Source organism: Moschus berezovskii, chromosome 25, assembly GCF_049115385.1.
Source record: "Moschus berezovskii isolate FMDL1 chromosome 25, NW_MosBer_1.0, whole genome shotgun sequence".
NCBI classification, from domain to species: Eukaryota; Metazoa; Chordata; class Mammalia; order Artiodactyla; family Moschidae; genus Moschus; species Moschus berezovskii.
This window is the reverse complement of record NC_142484.1, coordinates 10634471-10653208: the sequence shown is the minus strand read 5'-3', so window position 1 is coordinate 10653208 and position 18738 is coordinate 10634471. Positions and strand designations below refer to the sequence as shown.

General features: G+C 60.8%; 1 protein-coding gene across 3 annotated transcripts in view; it reads left to right on the top strand.

Moving 5' to 3' along the window:
- The window catches only part of DAGLA (diacylglycerol lipase alpha), a 66194-nt gene that overhangs the window by 18850 nt on the left and 28606 nt on the right, over positions 1-18738 (top strand). The window contains exon 2 of one of the 3 annotated variants that reach the window (XM_055415783.2): positions 18102-18238. The exons of 1 other annotated variant lie outside the window; for it this stretch is intronic. The gene's annotated coding sequence lies outside the window, so the exon portion shown is untranslated. Of the gene's footprint in view, positions 1-16854; positions 17630-18101; positions 18239-18738 lie in introns of those variants that run through there. One more of the 3 variants, XM_055415780.2, reaches the window with a different exon arrangement.

The window sequence follows — 18738 nt, the reverse complement described above, 5'->3', positions numbered from 1 at the left end:
GCAGGGTGGGGTGGGGGTGGCCCACAGTGTTTGCTTTTCCCAGCCCTGCTTTTGCCGTGCCGCCAGCACCTGGCTGACTGTTTGCCCAAGGATCTGCCCTCCAGGAAAGTGGGTTGGACTGGGCGGGGGTGGTGGACGAGTGGTCTACTGCTTCTGGCGTCCAGCTTTTCCGTGTAACCAAGAAGGGCTGCACTGCCCATAAGCGCCACACCCTGCAGTCTGACGCTGCCCCAGCAGTGCCTGGCCTCGCCCGCGCACAGCATGTGACTTTGCACTGCTGGGTCCAGCATGCCTGGCGTGCCAGGGCAGCAGTGGCGGTGGCAGCTGGATGGCCAGCAAGGAGCCGGAGAGGTCCCTAGAGCCCTTGAGTCAGGGCAGCAGCGTGGAGGCGAGGCCTGGCATCAATGGGGCTTTTGTGCAGCCAAGGGCAGAGGAGCACATGGCCTAAGCTGGGAGCATCCCACCAGACACCTCTGTCCCTTCCTTTCCTGGGGCAGCTGCGCCTGTCCATGGCCCTGCTCTCCCTCCCAGCGAGGAGAGTCTGCCTTGATTCAGGCTTTCCCTGCTTTGCCCTCACCTCCTTTCAGATGAATCAGAACCAGAAACTTCCCTGGGTCTGGGCCTGGGCCCACCTGCCCCCGCACCCCCCCCAGCCTCTCCTCCTGAGAGTGGCATTCACCAACTGGGGAATGTGTTGGTGGCTCCCTGAAGTCACAGGCTGGGTCTTTGGGACCAAGGGGAACAGATTAGGTAAACAGAAGCTGGGAGGGCCTGGCGTCCCAGGGGAGAAGTAGCCATTTCTCCCCCGAAGCTGGGACCCCAGGGAGAGGCCTGAATGAGCTGGGCAGGTAGCCGGCACCCCCCTCCCTGAAGTCCTGCCTATGGCTCGGTTCCTGCGAGAATGAGGGATCTTGCCCCACCACGGAGTGCCCACCTTGCTTTGCACTGTGGCCTTTAGCAAGTCCACTGCTGTGGCCCGTGGTCACTCCACCCCTTGGTGCCTGCCAGACAAACTGTGAGGGCCAGTGGGCTGTCACCAAGTGGCTGGACTGCACCCACCATGGGCAAAGAACTCTCTACACAGTGGGCAGCCAGGAGCGCATCCTAGCTCAAGTTGGGGACGGTCTTCCCAGGTGGGCGCAGCTGTGTGAGGTTGTCCGGTCACTCCCATGCTGGCCCTGGGGGAGCTGGCTGTGTGCTGGGGCCAGGGAGGCAACCTGGCGTCTCCACCACCACCTCTTATCTGGGGAGCAGGACCGACGTGGAAGAGGGGAGTGCTAGTCCTCTGAGGTTGTGATTTAAGTCACAGAGGCTGCCAGGCCCTGCTCAGCCTTCTCTCCAGCTGCTGGTCCGTGTCGGTGTCTGCCTGGGGATGGACACAGGGTCTGCAAGCTCGAGTGGCATTGCAGACAGCCGCATCCTCAGGCCTTTCCTCTACGACTCAACTTCCCCAGCAGAAGGATGCTCCCTAACATACATCATTTTCACGCAGTCCCTTGCTAAGCCCTCGACTGTCACCCCCATGGGAACACTGTGAGGCTGGTACCCTGGCAGTCCCTGTTTGCAGGCTGTACTTTAACCAGCATCACTCAGATCTTATGTCCCCCTCCCCCTTTTATAGGAATCAGGGCTCCGAGAGGATGCAACTTGCCCACAGGTAGTGGAAGCCGAACGCAGTACAAAAGCCTGGGTTCTCTGACAGTGAACCCCATGCGTCTCCCCCTCTGCCCCTGACCTAAACCAAAGTGCTGATAAATGAGCCCATTGATACATAATCCATCCCACTTTGGATCCCTCTGGATTTTTTTCTCTGAGGAGCTCCGAGCACTTCCCAGATGTGATCTCATGTGTCTTCCCAAGGCCCAGAAGAGCTGAGAGGACACCGGACGCCAAGGGTGGGAGGGCCGCACAGAGCCGGCCACAGGGCCAAGAACCAGCCTGCTCGCCGTCCAGACCCTGCTTGGTCCTCTGCCTCTAGTAGGGGGATGCTGGGGCGTGTCTCCCGCTGGGCCTGCCCTCAGCCTCTCGGTCTGTGCAGGAGGAGGGGGGACACTGGGAGAATCCCGATGAGGCCCCACGGGGGCAGGGGTGTCGAAGCCCAGGGTTCTGTCGTAAAGGGAAGTAATCATATTGTGAGGCTTTTTATAGTGCTTTCCTTCTAAGAAGCCTCTGCTCTGTCCTATTTGTTCTCCTCGCATTCCTAGGAAGTTGGCAGAGAGCAGATGAGGGTCAGATGAGGGAGGAGGCAGAGTAAGGATCTGCAGGGCAGGCCCTTTTCCCGGTCATCTCTGGTCTCCCCGCCCCCAGCCCCCAGCCCAGGAGGCAGCCACTGTTCCCGTGCCCATTGTCTGTCTGGAGAGGAAAGAGGCTTCGAGGCTCTGCAGTCATGGGCAAGTCACCGATGGTCTAGGTTTTGGCCTTGGTTCTGATTGATCTAAAACACTGGGCCTAGAATGGTCATTCCCAGCCCATCTCCCTCCCAGGGCAGCCATGCGGTGGTATCAATATTTCAGCATCTTTCCTAGGATTATGTCTGCAAAGCAGATGCTGAAGGCCCTTGGCAGGTGAGCATTCAAGGGGAATAAAAAAGTGAGTCCTGGGGAAGTGGGAGATCCTGTGTATTGTGTGCTCAGTCGTATCTGACTCTCTGCAATCCCATGGACTGTAGTCCACCAGGCTCCTCTGTCCGTGAAACTCTCCAGGCAATAATACTGGAGTGGGTTGCCATTTCCTTCTCCAGGGGATCGTCCCAACCCTGGAATCGAACCTGCATATCTAGCGTCTCCTGCATTGGCAAGGGGTTCTTTACCAGCTGGACCACCTGGGAAGCCCCAGATGGGAGACGACTGAGGCTCCAAGAGGAGAGTCATTCTCCAGGCGTTCCCTTTCCTTCTTGCTGACAGTATCCCTGGGATCCTGAGGAGCCCCCCTGCCACCTGGGCTGCAGGCACGTGGGTCTCTCAGGGACCCTGTCGTGGGGAGGGGGCTCGAGTGCTCGCCACACCCCAAGAACACACAAGCCCCGGTGCTCTCCCGACTGACATGTGCCCTCCCTCCAGAGGCAGGCCTTGTGTTGTGGGGTACCACAGGCCACCCTCCCATGGACAGGCAGGCCTGGGTGCCTGCTGGGAGGCCAAGGGAGCAGGTTCATCAATGGAGTGGAGCCCCTTAGCCAACAGGACACCCCAGACAACTGGCCACATCCTGGCTCCATTGCTCACTGTGCCACCCCAGCAGATCACCAGCACCCCAACCCTGCATTTCTGCATCATCAAAGCAACGACGGTGCCGCGTTTCTCCCCTGCCTTGCCCGCAGAGTGGTCTTTGGGCGCCAAGGAAGCCCGTTCGTGGCCTCTGCTGCAGGAGAGCCATCCAGGCCTGAGCTGGGACTCAAGGCACATGGCGAGTGGGTGGAATGGGAAGAGCCAGGGCTGGAAGTCAGGAGCCTGGGTTCTGGGCTCCACTCTGCACTGGATTCCCCAAGGCTGTGCTTAGATGTGGCTCCTGCCACCTGCCAGGCCCTTTGCTGAGGGCTGGGGACACACCAGGGAAGGAGACAGACAAGGCCCCTGCCCAGGAGCCGGTGGGGAGACTCAGACCATAATGTGCTTGCTAAGTTACTTCAGTCGTGTTCTGACTCTGTGTGACCCTATGGACTGAAGCCCACCAGGCTTCTCTGTCCATGGTATTTCTCCAGGCAAGCATATCGGAGTGGGTTGCCGCTTAGATAGTAAACATGTCAACACAGGAATAAACCAGAGAGGGTTAGATGGTGGAAAGTGCTGAGAGGGAAATAAAATGGTAATGTGATGGAGAGGGCCTGCGGGCTGCCCTGAGGCTGGGCAGAAAGGCGGGAGGAGGGAGGTGTGAGCTGGGATCGGAATGATGGGGTGGGCGGGGGCGGGGGGCACGTCCAGGAGACAGGACAGAGAGAAAGAGCACGTGCCTGGGGCGTGGTGAGCAAGGGCAGCGTGAAGCTGAGGGCAGGCCGGCCGGCAGAGGAAGGAGTGTTTTCCACTTGTGATGAGCTCTGCACAGAGCCTGGAAATGGAGTGTGGGGGTGGGGTGGGGGAGGCTGGTCGACGCAGAGACATCCTCTCTCCCAGCCTGTTTCCCTGCTTTAGTGCAGCACACACCCCCCTCCCCTGCACGGTGGCATTTGTGGTCAGAGCCAGTGGCCGGAAGAGTGAGGAGATGAGCACGGAAGGAGGAATGCCTCCAGCCTCAGGCTCATTATGGGGGTCCCTCGGCTGTGGGAGTGGAGCCCAGGGACCACCCCTGAGTGGGTGCCTGCTGGACGAACGCCCTGGCCTGCCGCATCCCCCGAGGGCAGGCCTGGGCAGAGCTGAAACTGGGGAGTGGGTTCCCCCAGGAGTGGGTGGAGCGGGGCGTGGTCCATCCTCCCCTGCCTGCAGGAAGAGACCAGGCAGGAAGTGCTCCAGGCAGGCAGCCCCGGGTGGCGGCTCAAGGCTGATGCAGTGCCGGCCCCTTGGCCTGTCCTGGGGCACCATCGTCAGGCGGGGCGGCCTTGGTAGCACCCGGCCTGTTGGTCACCGCCGTCTGCTGCATCTCTGGCCCTCCACCCCTCTCCCCCATCACGCCTGCCTTGGCCCGGAGCTTCCCACCCAGCTCCAGGATGAAGCTGGCTCACAAGACCCCAGGAGCCTCTCCATCGCGTCCGTCCCCTCTACTCCTGTCTGGCTGGTTCTATTCTTCGCTCCGCTCCCCCCCACCCCCCACCGGCTGCCTGCACATGGACCTGCCGCCCTCTCCATGTGGCCGCGTTACTCTGCCTTACCCTTCAGATGTCAGCTCCAGCTCCCAACTCTTAAGGCAGCCGCCTCTCAGCTCTTTGCTGGGGGCTCCGATGAGGACCCGTCTTCTGAGCACAAGTCGTAGAATTTTTCACAATCGTATGTGAAGATTAGCTTCCAGCCTGTCTTTCCTTTCTGGCCTGTCGGATCCGTGAGGGCTGGCCCCACCTGGGCCTTTACTTATTGCCATGGCCCCTTGGCATGTAGTGGGCTTTCTGATTGTGTGTTGGAGGGTGGAGGATGACTGTGGGTGGAAAATTAATTTTTTAGGAGGTTTCACCTGTGTTCATACCCTGGGGCCCCACCCCTGGGGCTGATTCTGGCTTCTTCTCTTCTTAGGTCCCAGGGCGGCCCTGAGCCAGGGAGTTCTGGAACCAAACTGGCCACACGTTGGGGTTGGGGGTCCTCGAAACCGCCAGGCCTGGGACCACACTGTGTCTTCTGCTCCCAGGTCCGCCCAGCCCTGGGCTTTGGGGCCTGGGCCCGCCTGGGGTCCCTTGAGGGGGGACGGGCTCAGATTCCTGCCACCAACTGGAAGGAGGACAGTCACAGTCGAGTGTGTGCAGGGTGGCTTCCGGTTCGCAAGCCAGGTGGCATTGCCAAGGAACCGCGGACTGACGGAGAGGCGGGGGGGCCCGGAACACATGGCCTTGGGGCCTTTGCCCTTGGGCTTTAGGGTGGAGGCTGCGGTGGGCGGTCTCAGGCCTCCCACCTGTCTCCTCTGCAGACCGGCCAGGCCTTCGATCTCAGGGGATCTGGCATCCCTGGCACTTGCCACCAAGTGGTAGGAAGGACGGTGGTGGGAAACTGGGGCTGGGAAGCCACAGCTGTCGACCTCCTCAGTGCTGGGGTCTCCCCAGCTCCGGCCGGGGGGGTGGGCTCTCGGACTGCAAGGACATTCTGGTCAGGCTGCCGCATCCGATGCTGGCAGGGAGGGGCACCCAGGAGGCCCCAGAGCCCACAATTCTAGGTCACCTCCTGCACCATCGGAGGCAGGAGCCATATTTATAGCAGCCAGCGGCCACCGAGGGTGGGGCAGTCAGCAGGCTCCGTGACGCAGGCCACCTCCTCCGGTCCCCTGGCTCTCGCCGACTCCCCCACCACCACCCCCGACTCCAGAGGCTTCCTGGGCGAGCGGCGAAGGGCTGGGCCTGCTGCGGAAACAGGCCTTGTCACCCTCCTCCCCGAGCCCCGGCGGGGACACAGTGCCACTCTCCGCCTGGCAGGAGGCTCGGCCCCAGTTGGTCTGGCCAGGACCCTGTCTGTCTCCTGGCCCCAGGTGGGCATCCCGTTATAGCACTCAGCGCCTGGCCCTGCTGGCCTGTCTCCGTGGTGCCTCAGCTCTAAGGTCTGGGCCCCGGAGTCACCGGCAGCTTTGCCAACCTCCCTGGGGCTGCCAGGTGCGTCCCTGCTGGTGGCGGGCAGTTAATGGGGCCACGGGTGCCTGCCCCAGGTTGACGGGGTGGAGACCCCGCCCAATGCCTGTCACCTCCCTGCCGTGACCTTGCGAAATGGCCATGGAGTGCCACTGGGGGCAGGAAGGGCAGGCAGCAGTGCAGTCTGCAGTCACCAGGGCTGTTCCTCCTTCCACAACCCAGGCTCCACCCCCTTCCACCCCAGGGAGCAGGCCTGGAAGCCAAGGCCCCAGAAGTGACAGTGTGATGAGCCTGGGGCCCCAGGCCCTGAGGGTGAGTCCTCTGGGGAGGAAAGTGACACCCTACTCTGGAGCCCAGGTCGGGCCCTGCCCTCTCCCAGGCCTCACGTGCCCAGATACAGAGCTGGCCCTTGGGTCCTGCCCAGGCCTGAGAAGGCAGACGGCTGACCTCTATTCGGGGCCTGATGGAGTCACCCCCATTGTGGAGGCCAGTGCCCGCCCCCTACAATTTCCAGTCTATGCTGCTCTGAGCCACTGGACCCCCCTAGTCCGGGGGGAGAAGTGGGGGGAGGCCAGGATTTCCTTTTGGGGGGCCTCCAGTGTAACAGACAAGGTGAGGCAGGAGGGCCCGGAGCCTACAGGATGGTGGGCTGCAACTTCACTGATGAGCCGTGGGCTGACCAACCAGGACTGGGGCTTAAGGCCGACTGTATGGGCCCTGGGCTTCACCAGGGAGGAACCCCTGAGGTGAGCGGGTGTCTGGAGAGATGGAAGCACCAGGCAGGGGCCTCTCCACTGATGAGCAGGAGAGGGACGTGGGTGCAGGGAATGAGCTTGCCCGACAGCAGGGCTGGAGGGGCTGCTTGGTGCAGAGCTCGATAGCTAATGGTTGGGCGTTGTCATCTTATTTGAGAGGAATTTAGGGGCTTCCTTGGTGGCTCAGTGGTAAAGAATCTGCCTGCAGTGCAGGAGACGTGGGTTTGTTCCCTGGGTCGGAAAGATCCTCTGGAGAAGGAAATGGCAACCCATTCCAGTATTCTTGCCTGGAAAGTCCCATCATCAGAGGAGCCTGACAGGCTATAGTCCACTGGGTCTCAAAGAGTCGGACACAGCTTAGCAACTAAATAGTGACAACCACAAGGGGAATTTAGGAGTCTTAATGGACTTGTGAGGAGGGGGTTGGTGTGTGTGCGCATGTATGGCCAATGCTACCCAGCATCCCCTGTATGCAGGACCCAGCTCTCAGCACTTCACAACTTTGAACTCACTTTGTCGTCTCCCACGTGGGAGGCGCTGTCATCACCAGTCCTGCTTTCCCGAGGAGGAGAAAGCAGTGGTTGACTCGTCCTGACTTTGAAGGTCATGGCTCAGTGCACGCCTGAGTGGACAGAGATACTAGAACAAAAGGCAGGTCTACGCTGTTCTCCATCCAGTGGCCTTCGGAGCCCCCAGCCCTCCCTGGAGAGCTGGGGTCACGTGCTTGGGCCTGCCTTTGCCGTGCCCAAGGAGGTGTGAGGGAATGAGGGGACCAGAGGGAGTCTCCGAGCACCTGGGTATGTGTTTCCTTCGGCGCCTTGTGGCGCAGGCCAGGCGGACACGAGTGATGGTTGAATTAGCCTAGACCCCTGGGTGGAGCCCCCAGGCTCTCTCCTGCACCCAAACAGCAAGTAGAACTCTAAAAGTAGAACTAAAGTAGAACTCTAAAAGCCAAGGCCAGAGTGGACCTACCTGAGAGGTCAGGCTGTTTCCAGTGGGTTCTCAAACTTTTTAAGCCCTGAGACTGTTTAGCTCAAACACAAAGTCACAAGGAGCCCCCGTGGGTAAAAAAGCTAATAGCCACTCTAACCAGCATAGCCTGCAAGCCCCAGCCTGTCGTGACCCCCTCCCTTCACCTGGGGGTGCCTGAGAGACCCACTCCGGAGAGTGCTGCCATCCACTCGCTGGGCACAGGGGAGGAGGGCAGAGGGGCTGGGCCTGGGCCGAGGCCCTGGGGACCACGGAAGCAGCACCTGCCACCTCCAGCGATGCTCCTGTGGCACATGGGGACTCTGCAGGCCTCGTCCCCTGGGAGAGGGCTTGTGTTACGCAGTCACTTGATCCCTGCCCACTTCTGCGATGCCCAGGGAATGGTTGACGTGAAACTCGATAGCCGAGCTCAGGGCTGTGCCCTAGATGGCTGTGCTGCCCGGGGAGGTGGCCCCCCTCTGTGGATCCTAAGTAGCCCATGCAGCCCCCATCCCCGGAGTTGGGAGCCCCCCAGTACAGGCGGTAGAGGCAGGCGGGATAGGACCGTGGTGGCACAGGGCACGTGGGGCGTGGGGGCAGGGCTCCCGGTGGGAAGGCGTCAGGCGAGCTGTGCCCACTTAGCAGACTCATTAGCGGCCTTGCTAGGGGACTCCTCACGAAGCGGAGGGTGCGAAATCCTCTCGGAGGTGTCGCCAGCACCTGAAACAGGGAGTCTCTTCTTGGAAGCTCTTGGAAGCCCGGCCAGAGTGCTGCAGATGAACTGCCTGGTGGGGTTCCCAGCGACTGGCTTGCTGGAGAGCAGAGGCCCTGGGGGAGGTGAGGGGCAGGAGGTCCGCAGGGGGCACTGCCAGCAGAACGCTGGAGTGAGCACATTGGCATGAGCGGTGGGTCTCTGCCCCTTGGGGCATCCAGAGTCTGGGCTGGGAAGGGGCCTACAGGGGACCCCCTGAACCTCTGAGAAAGATGACAAGGGGTGTCTGCAGGAGCACGGACTGGCCTTGGGCCAGAGCTCCTCTGTCCGAGCTGAGCTGTGGGAGGGTGATTCTCATCTCTCTGTGGCTCGTCCTGGGTTAAGGAGGCAAGGCCGGTGAGGCCTCAGCCTGGGCAGGTGGGATTCCTGCCATCCCTGCCCGAGAAGGTGGGTCAGGGCATCCTGTAGGCTGGCACAGGTGAGGGAAGGCATGGGTCAGCCTGGTGCCCAGGGGTAGGGAGCAGGGCCTTTCTGTGCGGGAGGCCTGACTCGCTCGCAGAGATCAGCGGCCCTGCCACAGCTCCGGCGGTGAGGGACTTGGGCCGTGAGGATGAGGTCTAAGCACTCTCAGGAGAAGATGATGGATAAATAATGATGGTGGCAACGAACACTTGCCAGGCGCTGAGTGCTTTTGATGTGTTATTTCATTTACTCCTCACGACTCCTGGTGAAGCGGGGACCTTCGTTGTCCTCTCCTGCAGATGAAAAAACAGGGGCTCAGAGAAATGAAGGTCACAGACACCTAGAAGTAACAGAACCAAGATGCAGACTCAGGGCGGTCCCACCTCAGGCTGGAGGGAAGCCAGCAGTGGGCTCCTTGGAGGAGCCATTACCCTCCAGGTGTTCGCATTTGAGACTGTGGGTCCCAGGGGAAGGGGGGTGCGTGGCACGACCACAGGGGCAGCGCAGGAAAGACTCCGCCTAAATAGAAGCAAACCTGGGATGGGCGCCTGCCTCCACGCACAGACAGGCGGGAGGAACTGGCCAGGGGCTGGGAGACCAGAGCCCAGCCTCTCTGGGCCGCCCCAGGGCACCTCGGCCCCAGGCACCAGAATGAATGTGGGACAAAGGACAGAAACCGTCTCCAGGGAAGAATTCAGAAACAGAACCTGGACTGGCCGGAGGGGAATCTCTTCTGCTCTCCGGAAGGAGTCCATTCTGGCCCGGGACAAAGCTGGAGGAGAGGACCAGGGAGGGCTGCAGGGTGGAAGGAGGGCCCGGCCTGACTGCCGTGCCCGGAGTACGGCGCATCCCGCTGCCTCTCTGGGCGGCGGCCCCCCCAAACTCATCCCCCAGCAGCCAGCCTCCCTCCCAGAACAACTAGCAGGGAACGAAAGGCCTCAATTGATTCCCAGGGAGCTGGCTGGTGTCAGTGACAGGGCCCGTGGCAGATGGCAAATTCTGCTTGTTGTAGACGAGTGGAAAATAATTAGCGTGAGAACGCGAAGCTGGAGCCTCTGTGCTAAACGGAGCCCTGATGAGGGCTCATCGGGAGGGGCCGAGGGCACAGACTGGAAGCTTGCGGCCCAGCTCTCACTAGCTGAGTGACCCTGGGCAAGGGACCTAACTTCTCTGGGCCTGTTTCTTCATCTGTAAAATGGGGTTGACAATAACACGTGGCTCATAGGGTTGCTAGAAAGATGAAATTAAAGTTGGTGATACCAATGAACTGCCCACTACTGTAACTGGCATGTAGGAAACGCTACGCAAGAATTTATTTTTTAAATAACTGGTGATAGAATAATTGCTGGTGCCATCGCCAGGTCCAGCCCAGCATGGCTGTAGGTGTGGGCCCCCAGTAAGTGGGGCTGCTTCTTTTCATCCTCTTCCCTGAATCTGTGCCCAAGCCCCAGAGTGCTGGTTTGTGGGGCGCCACAGATGCTCATGGTCTTCCCTGGTAGCTCAGATGGTAAAGAATCTGCCTGCAATGCAGGAGACCCAGGTTCGATCCCTAGGCCAGGAAGATCCCCTGGAGAAGGAAATGGCAACCCACTCCGGTATTCTTGCCTGGAAAATTCCACGGACAGAGGAGCCTGGTGGGCTACAGTCCACGGGGTCGTAAAGTTGGATACGACTGAGTGAGTAACATATGGACGCTCGTGGGCTTGGAGAGGACACTGCAGGGAGGTCCGGTTTCAAAGCCTGACGTGGCCCCTCGCTCAGTAGGCTGCTTAACCTCGGAACCTCAGTTTCCCTGTGACATGAAAACAGTCCTGCCCACCCACAGGTTCCTAGTGAGGGGAGTAGGAGGCACCTCCCCGGGTCCTTCAAGGCTGCCCTGGTTGGGTAGAGGCGGTGCAGGAAAGGTGCTCATGAGCCTGAAACCCTGGTGGGGGGTGGGCAGTGTGGGGTGGGAGAAGAGACAGCAGCATCCCCCGCTAATTCCCTGCTGCAGGCCTCACCAGGCACCTGTTTCTGTCCCAGGGCCTGGGCGTGTGAGGACCCATCTCTTGCCGAAATCCGTCCCCAGCCCTGGGCAGGCTCGCCTCTGCCTTCTGCTCCGGCACAGCTGATGTGTGAAAAGCAACAGCTTTCGGCCCCGGACTCCGGTTGCGCACACCTCGGCCCAGGCGGGCGGCCCCCGGCCCACGCAAGTTCACTCTCTGTCACCTCCTTCGCCACCCTCCCCCACCCCTCGCCTCTCCGAGATCCTCACACCTGGGAGGCAGAGGGACTTGCAAGGCAAGCAGGAGTCAGACCTAGGGGCAGAGACATTGTTTCCTTTGAAGTAACTCCAGGAGGCTGCTTTGAAATCCCAGCCCTGCAGCCTGATGAGGCTGGAGTAAGGGGACACATAAACTTTCCAGCAGCCCACGCACCTGCAGGCAGCCTGTGGAACAGCCTCTCCTCCGCTTCAGTTTTCCTCATCTGGGAATGGGGTCGATGCTCACAGTCTCTCCCTAGTGGTGGGACCAAGAGTCTGGAACCAGAAGAAGACCCAGAAAGTGGGTTGTGGTCCCCAAGGCCCTGGCGCCTCCCTCCACCGGGTTGGGGAGCATAAGTAGCCCGCTCCCAGGGTTCAGAAACGCATTTAATTGGATCCTGCTCCTCTGAAGTGGCGGTTAAGACAAGGGCTGTGGAACTAGGCTATGTGACCCGGGGCAGATCACGTCCTCTGTAAAATACGGTAATAGCGGTGCCTCCAATGAGGACGGAGTGAGTTATGTGCACAAAGGGCTTAGCGGAGGCCCCAGACTCGATAGGCAATTGGCAAATGCTGGAGGGCGCAGAAGGGCTGAGTCCCCACCTCGCGATGGGCGGAGCTCTCCTCCATCACCCGGAACCGCCCCGCAAGCTCGGGAGATGATTGGTTCCTACGCGCCGCGCCCCTCCCTCTGCAGGTGCTCCCGTTTAAGTCTCGCACGCCAGCAGAGAGGTTAACGAGCTCCCTAACAAGCCACTCGGCTGAGTAGCAGTGGCCGTGCCAGGAGCCCACCACCCCCGGAGCCCGTGCTCTGGACAGAGATAAAGAGGGCAGGAGGCGTCTGCCAGCCCACATAGGCCAGGGGGCAGCCCTGGTGAGCCTGTCCCAGCTGGGACCGAGCCTCTGGGGGCCAGCACTCGCCCTGCTACCTGCCCGGGGGCTCACCTCCCTGCGGTCAGTCCTCCACATCAGAGGACCACCCTTCAAGACTAGTCAAGCTCCAGCGGCCAACACAGACGGACCCAGAGGGCCTAGGAGGCAGCAGGTCCCTTTCACCGTTTTGGGAGCATCTTCTCATTTCAAAGCCTTGTCGCACTGGGGCATCCCATTCATTATGGAAATTCGAGTCCTGGGCCCTCCCCTCAGAGCCCCGGGGAATGCAACACCTTACAGAGTGCTGAAAGAGGCCTTGCACGCGTGTGCATGCTCAGTTGTGTCCAACTCTTTGTGACCCCATGGACTGTAGCCCACCAGGCTCCTCTATCTGTGAAATTTTCCAGGCAAAAATACTGGAGCCAGTTGCCATGCCCTTCTCCAGGGGATCTTCCCGACCCAGGGATCAAACCCACGTCTCCTGCATCCATTGGCAGGTGGATTCTTTACCACTGTGCCACCTGGGAAGCCCGAAAGAGTGCATACAGACTACCCAATTTCCCTTTTCATTTTGGCCACCAGGCAGCATGGAGGCTAACGCTAGTTTTACATGCAGCTCCTATGATGGGCTTTATGTCTTGCACATGGACGATGGTTTCCCCAGTCTTCTATTTTAATTTACTTAGTTTTTGTTCTCAAGTTTGTTTTCACATTTATATTCCACCTTTTCATTATTTTGGGTTCCTATATAGGCACATGCAGCCTTGGATGCAAATAAATGTTAACAAATACAAAAACATCAGCCTCCCTTAGTCCAGGCTCCTCGTTCTCCAGAAGAGGTAACTGAGGTCTGGAGGGGCGGTGACTTTCTGTCCTGCGGATGCTGCCCTTGGTCTGGGACTGGCAGCTCTGGAGTTTGGCTGGACCTGGCCCGGTCACCAGCCTCAATTGGCAGGGCTGTTCAGGATCCAGGGAAGGTGGGCTCGGGACTAAGGTCTCCTCCTCTCCTTTGCCAGCTAAGCTGCAGAGCCACAGGGACCCCACCTGCCGGGCGGTGGAGAGCTAGCCGCCGATGGGTCTGTTTGAAACTGCTCAAGTGATTGATGCCTTCTTTAGGGTTGATCTCCAGCAAGGGAGCTCATGTGGATTTTGCTGGCTTCCGAGAGGGTTCTGTTTCCAGAGTGTGAGAGAGGATCTTAGCCCAGGCTCCCTGGGGCCACACTCTACTAATGCGAGCGGCTCTCAGGAGTGGAGAAGGCATGTGCTGTGTGGCAGGGAAGGGCCGGGCCGGCTCGGAGACTCTGGCTGCATGTCCAGCTCCCGCTGGGAAGGACATAATGGGAAAGCTGGGCGCCTCTGGGGCCTTCCTGAACTTGTTTCCTCCCATAAATGGGGGCCCCGGGACTGTTTCCAGGATCCCTTCTAAGCCTGACATTCCTGCAGTGGGCGTGGGCTTTGGGTGGCAGGAGGAAGGACCCGAATGTCTTGCCTGCCCAGCCTCCTGCTCCTCAGAAGGTGTTGGGCAGGGCCTCTGAGCCTCAGCCTCCTCATTTTCAATGAAAATATTAGCGGAAGAGCCACGTTGGCTGAGCATCTGTGACAGGTGCTGGCTTCAGTGTATGTGACTAATTTAACCCTTGTGACAGTTCCAAGGTAGCTGCTGTTCTTAGCCCCATTTTAGAAATAAGGAACCATGGCACAGAGAGGTGAAGTAACTTGCCCACGGCCACACAGCCCTGAAGTGCAGAGCCAGGACCCAGACCCACGTGGAGTGAAGCGAGGCTGTCACCCTGCCTCGCTGCTGAGAGGATGGCAGGCTATTCATCTGGGGCTCAAAACGTGGAAGGTGCTCAGCTGATATCAGATGTATCCTAGTGGCCTGGACCTGGCTGTCATCCCTTCCTTCAGGCTCAACTTCCAGCCCATCCTTGGGCCCAGATGCTCGAGGCCACCTCTGCCAGGTGGGAAATCTCATGGGCTGACCTAGAGGCTGCTGCACGGGCCTCCCACAGCACGTCATCCTGTCCCCTGTGGTTGAGCCTGACTCTGGTGCCCTGGCCCCACTGCAGGCTAGCGAGATGATGTCCCACCTCCCACCAGCTCAAGCTGGAATTCTGTGTGCCTTCATCCTTCCCCCCGGGAGCTCTCAGCACCCTATCAGCCGGGACCCACTGCTGAGGGGCACTTCTCCCTGGAGCCTGCTCCCAGGGGTGAGCCCAAGGGGACCTTTGGGTCAGGGGATGAGGCCCAGCCTGGGTGCTCTAAATAGCAGCCCTCCAAAGCCTATGGCAGGGCAGAGGACCCTGTTAGGACTCATGTCAGCTCAGTCCAGCCCTTTCTAATCAACTGGAGCCAATCATGGGCATCCCAACAACACCTGCCCAGACCCTGGCACCTGTCACAGGTCACCCTGCCAGGAAGCCCCCGGAAGCCCTGTTGATAGGATCCCCCCACCCACCCGCGAGTGGAGCCTGGGCTCTGCCAGGACCTGTGCAGACCTCTGTGACCTCGTCCCAGCCCACTCTTGCCACAGCCTTCTGGGGGGCTGAGGTTGTCCCCCTTTTGCGCTGGAGAAACTGGAGCCCTAGAATAGTTAAGACAGCCAGAGGAGAGGGTGGTCCTCTGAGAGTGATTGGGGTGGGGGCCCTGGGGAGGGACCTTTCCTCCAAAGTGAAGGATTTGAACTAAGGGGGCGGGAGTCATGTCTCCTACCCTTACAGCTGCTTCAGGAGGATGGAGCAGTGGTCTGGAGGGGCCAGGGCTGCCCAGGGGGAGAGTGGCTGTGTTCACACTCCAGGGGGAAGAGAAGGGGGCTGTGATGTGAAGGAGAGCAGCACTACCTGGCCCACACCCCCCACACCCCCCGGGACTCTCCATTGAGCAGGACCGGGATGGGCAACAAGGAATCAGCAAGTGTAAGCCAGTGTGCCCAGGGCACTGAGATGAGGGGCTCCCATAAGGGGGCACGGCCTGTTCTCCATGAGAAGGGGGCGGGGGGTGCTGTCAGGGAGGGTTTCGAAGAGGGCTGGCTTTCGGTTGGCTTACAAAGATGAGTAGGATTTTGACTGCCAGAGGAACTAGGATAAACAAAGCACAGATTCCAATGAGGTGTTTTTAAGGGAGCAGCAAGTTTGGGGGTTGGGAGAGGGGGAGGGAATGTGAGGGGGCACTGGAGTGCCTCCCCAGGCAGAAGGCGGCTCTGTGTGTGTCCCTGCCTCGGATCCCGAGGGGTCGGGGACTCAGCGAGGGCAAGGCCCCTGCCCAAGGCTGCACAGCCTGCCTGCCAGCTGCTGTGGCCCTTAGGTGCTGCCTGATAGGCTTGGACTTCATCCTGCAGACCCCTGGAGCCATGGATGGTTTGTAAAGTAGGGGTCAGCCTGTGCATTTTTGAAAAAGAGTTTTGCATTTTTAGAAAGAAGAACTCCGAGGTTGGTTCATACTTAAATCAAAGGCCTGAACCCCCATCAAGGAAACTGGGCTTTGTGAGTGGAGGAAGAAGGGACCTCGGAGCGCCACTCAAGTCATTCCACCCCTGTGTGGGGAGCATCCTGGGCATTCACACCTTCCTGGGCGGTTCCAGCCAGGGGCATGGGAGGCACCCAGCAATGCTGCTTTTCTGCCCCCGCTGAAGGGGGCACCACCCCTCCCCTGGAAGTGCCGCTGGTCTGGATGCCCCCTGCCCAATTGAGACCCCTGTGCCCTGGGGGAGGAGAGTCAGAGGAGATGCTTTGTGGCCTCCTCAGACCAGGATGTAGCCTCTGCCCTCCCCCATCCTGAGACATTTCCTCCAGATGAAATCACATCCCCAGCAGGGGAACAGGCCCCCATTGTGAAGGGCTGGGGTCTCGAGAGAAAGGGCGTCTTTCAGGCCCTTAAAAATAGCAGTCCTGAGATTTCTGAATCCACATGGAGTAGTGGGGCCCATCCTTCCCCCCCACCAGCAGCAGCACAGGCCCTGTCATCACCACCCCCCACACCCCCCCATGACCTGGTGGTGACCAGCCGGAGAATCCGCTAGCCCAGGCAGGGGAGGGACAGCTCGTCCACGCAGTTCACACGCTCTCTCTCTGCTTCACCCTCCTGAGCTAAGACCACCGCTGGCTTCGTCCAGCGCTGCCAAGGCCTCTCGTATGGTCCGCACCAGACCCTTGGCAGGTGGGGACCGTCGACATTTTACAAATGGGGAAACTGAGGCGCAACTAGTAAGTCGCACCGGGAATGGGTGATGGAGCCGGGGCTGGGAGCCAGGCAGCGCCGGCCCTGGAGGTCGCGGGGTGTGGTCCCCAGGACTGTTACCGGGCATCCCAGCGGGGTCAGCCTGCAGCCGCCCTGCCAGATGACCTAGGTGGGACTGGCACCAACCATGGCCGTCAGCTGGGTGCCACCCCCCACCTCGTCGAGCTGGGGGGCAGAGGCTGCCACTCGTATCACTCAGGGGTCTTGAGAGATCTTCAGCCCCCTCTGCAGGGGTGCCAGGCTCCCCACCCCCCTACTTCTCCTACCTGAGAGCCGGGAGGGTGGGGCCGCCTGTGAGCTTATTAGGTCATAATGTGTGAGTTGAGGGAGTTTTAGCCATTCTAGACTCTAAGAGGTGAAGGGCTGGGAGAGGAGGCAGCTGGGAAGGGTTCACTGGTTGTACCCCTGAAAGCGAGATGTCCTGGGCTCCTGGCAGGGCAGCCCGTGCCCGCCAGCCCCTCTGGGACAGCCCTCCCGTTCCTCTGCCGGGGGTCTGGCCTGCTGAGAGCGGCTGCTGCACCTGCTGGGACCTCGAAGTGGTTTCACGTGTGTGTGGGAACCCCCGAGCCCAGCCCCACGCTGCTCCTCACCCTCCGGGGGCCACCTGGCGTCGGGGAGGGGCTGGCGGCTGCCATCCCAGCTGTTGGCGGCTCCGTCCTGCCCAGCCCGGCGTCCCAGCCCCTCCCAGCCCGCCCGGCCGCTCCTTCCGACCCCTCGTCAACGAGAGGCGACTGGACGCCCCGGCCTCCAGGCGCGGTCCAGCCCCCCGCCCCCGGACGCCCCGCCACGCAGCTCCGGGCTCTCCATCCTTCTCCCGCTTCCCAGAATCCGCGCTCCGACTCCTCCTTGGAGAGAGTGGGATGATGTCACTTCCTGAGGGTGGGGGGAGGAGTAGGCACGACCCCGGCAGGCTAGCACGCCGCCCGCGGGCCGCCACCTCGCTGGGAGCAGCCTGGCAGCGGCCGGATGAAGCGGCTGCACCCGGGAGAGGGCGACGGAGACGGGCCGGGCCGGATGCGCTGGGCCGGCCACCTGGCCCCACACCCCCCGGCCCACCCCGAGGGCCGTGCCCACCGGCCGGGGAGACTTGGCCACTTGCCGAGTGATGCTGGTCTCCACGGCCGCTCTTCTTCCCTGGAGCCGTCACCGGGGAGAGGAGGACTTGCCGCCAACCCGGGACCAGGTGCCATGTAAGCCTCTGCCAGCCTGGGGCCAGCGGCCCACCAGCGCCCAGCCTCCAGTGGCTGGGGTTTCTCCACTGAGTTGAGCGCGGGGCTGGATGCCCCCTGCCCCATTGAGATCCCTGTGCCCTGGGGGAGGAGAGCCAGAGGAGATGCTCACCCCTCCCCGGTGTCTCCCCACCGGCCCCCTGTGGGGAGCCAGTGGCCCACGCCACTGCCCTGGTTCCTGGGGCTCTTGGGAGGAGGGGGATCAGACTCCTGGGCCCTTCTCCCCAAGCTTCCCTGCGGCTAATTTGAATTCAGCTACTTCAGAGAGTTGGGATCTGGGCAGTAGAGACTGCATGGCTCAGGGGGAGGGTGGAGGGCGGCTGCCAGGAGGATGGGATACCCCCAGGGCTTGCCCATTGCCCTTCTAGCAGAGAAGCTGGGCACCCCAGCCACACTCCTGACCCCCTCTCCCCGACCACCCCGTCTCAACCAGGTCCTTCCCTACCAAGGGGCATCGCTGTGGTTGGGGATTCTGTCTGATGGGTGCAAAATCAGGTCATGGAGTGTCCTGGCATTCCAGCAAAACACAAAACGGAAGACCTCATTCACCAGATATTTACTGAGCAACTAGTATGTGCTGGGTGCTCCCATCCTCCATGTGTGCCAGCCCCACGCGTGCGCTCACCCGCCACCTTCCCCAACGCTTTCAGCCTTCCACCTCCTTGGCTCGGCTCATGCTGGGAGACAGGCTCAGGCTTGGGCTAGGAAACCCCCACCCCACGCCAAGGACTGCAGGCACTGGATAGGTGGGTGGGGGTCCCCTGATCCCTTGGAGGGGGGCAGGAATAAGCCAAGGTCTTTAGTGGAGCTAAGCAGTTCCCGTTGGGGTAACCCCAGGCTGAGCTCATCTCAAGGGGCCTGTGCCACCCTTGGGGACAGGCAAGTCCTCGGGGGTTAGCCTGAAGCCAGTGTCTGGCTACTGCAGTTTTGGATACTGGCTCCAGGGGGATGGATATGGTGGGAGGTGGGTCCTGCCCAGGGATGGGACTGAAGCCCTGGGGATGTCGGACTGGGAGGATGCCCCTGCTGCTGGGCCTGCCTGGCCAGGAGCACGGTGACCCTGGATGCGG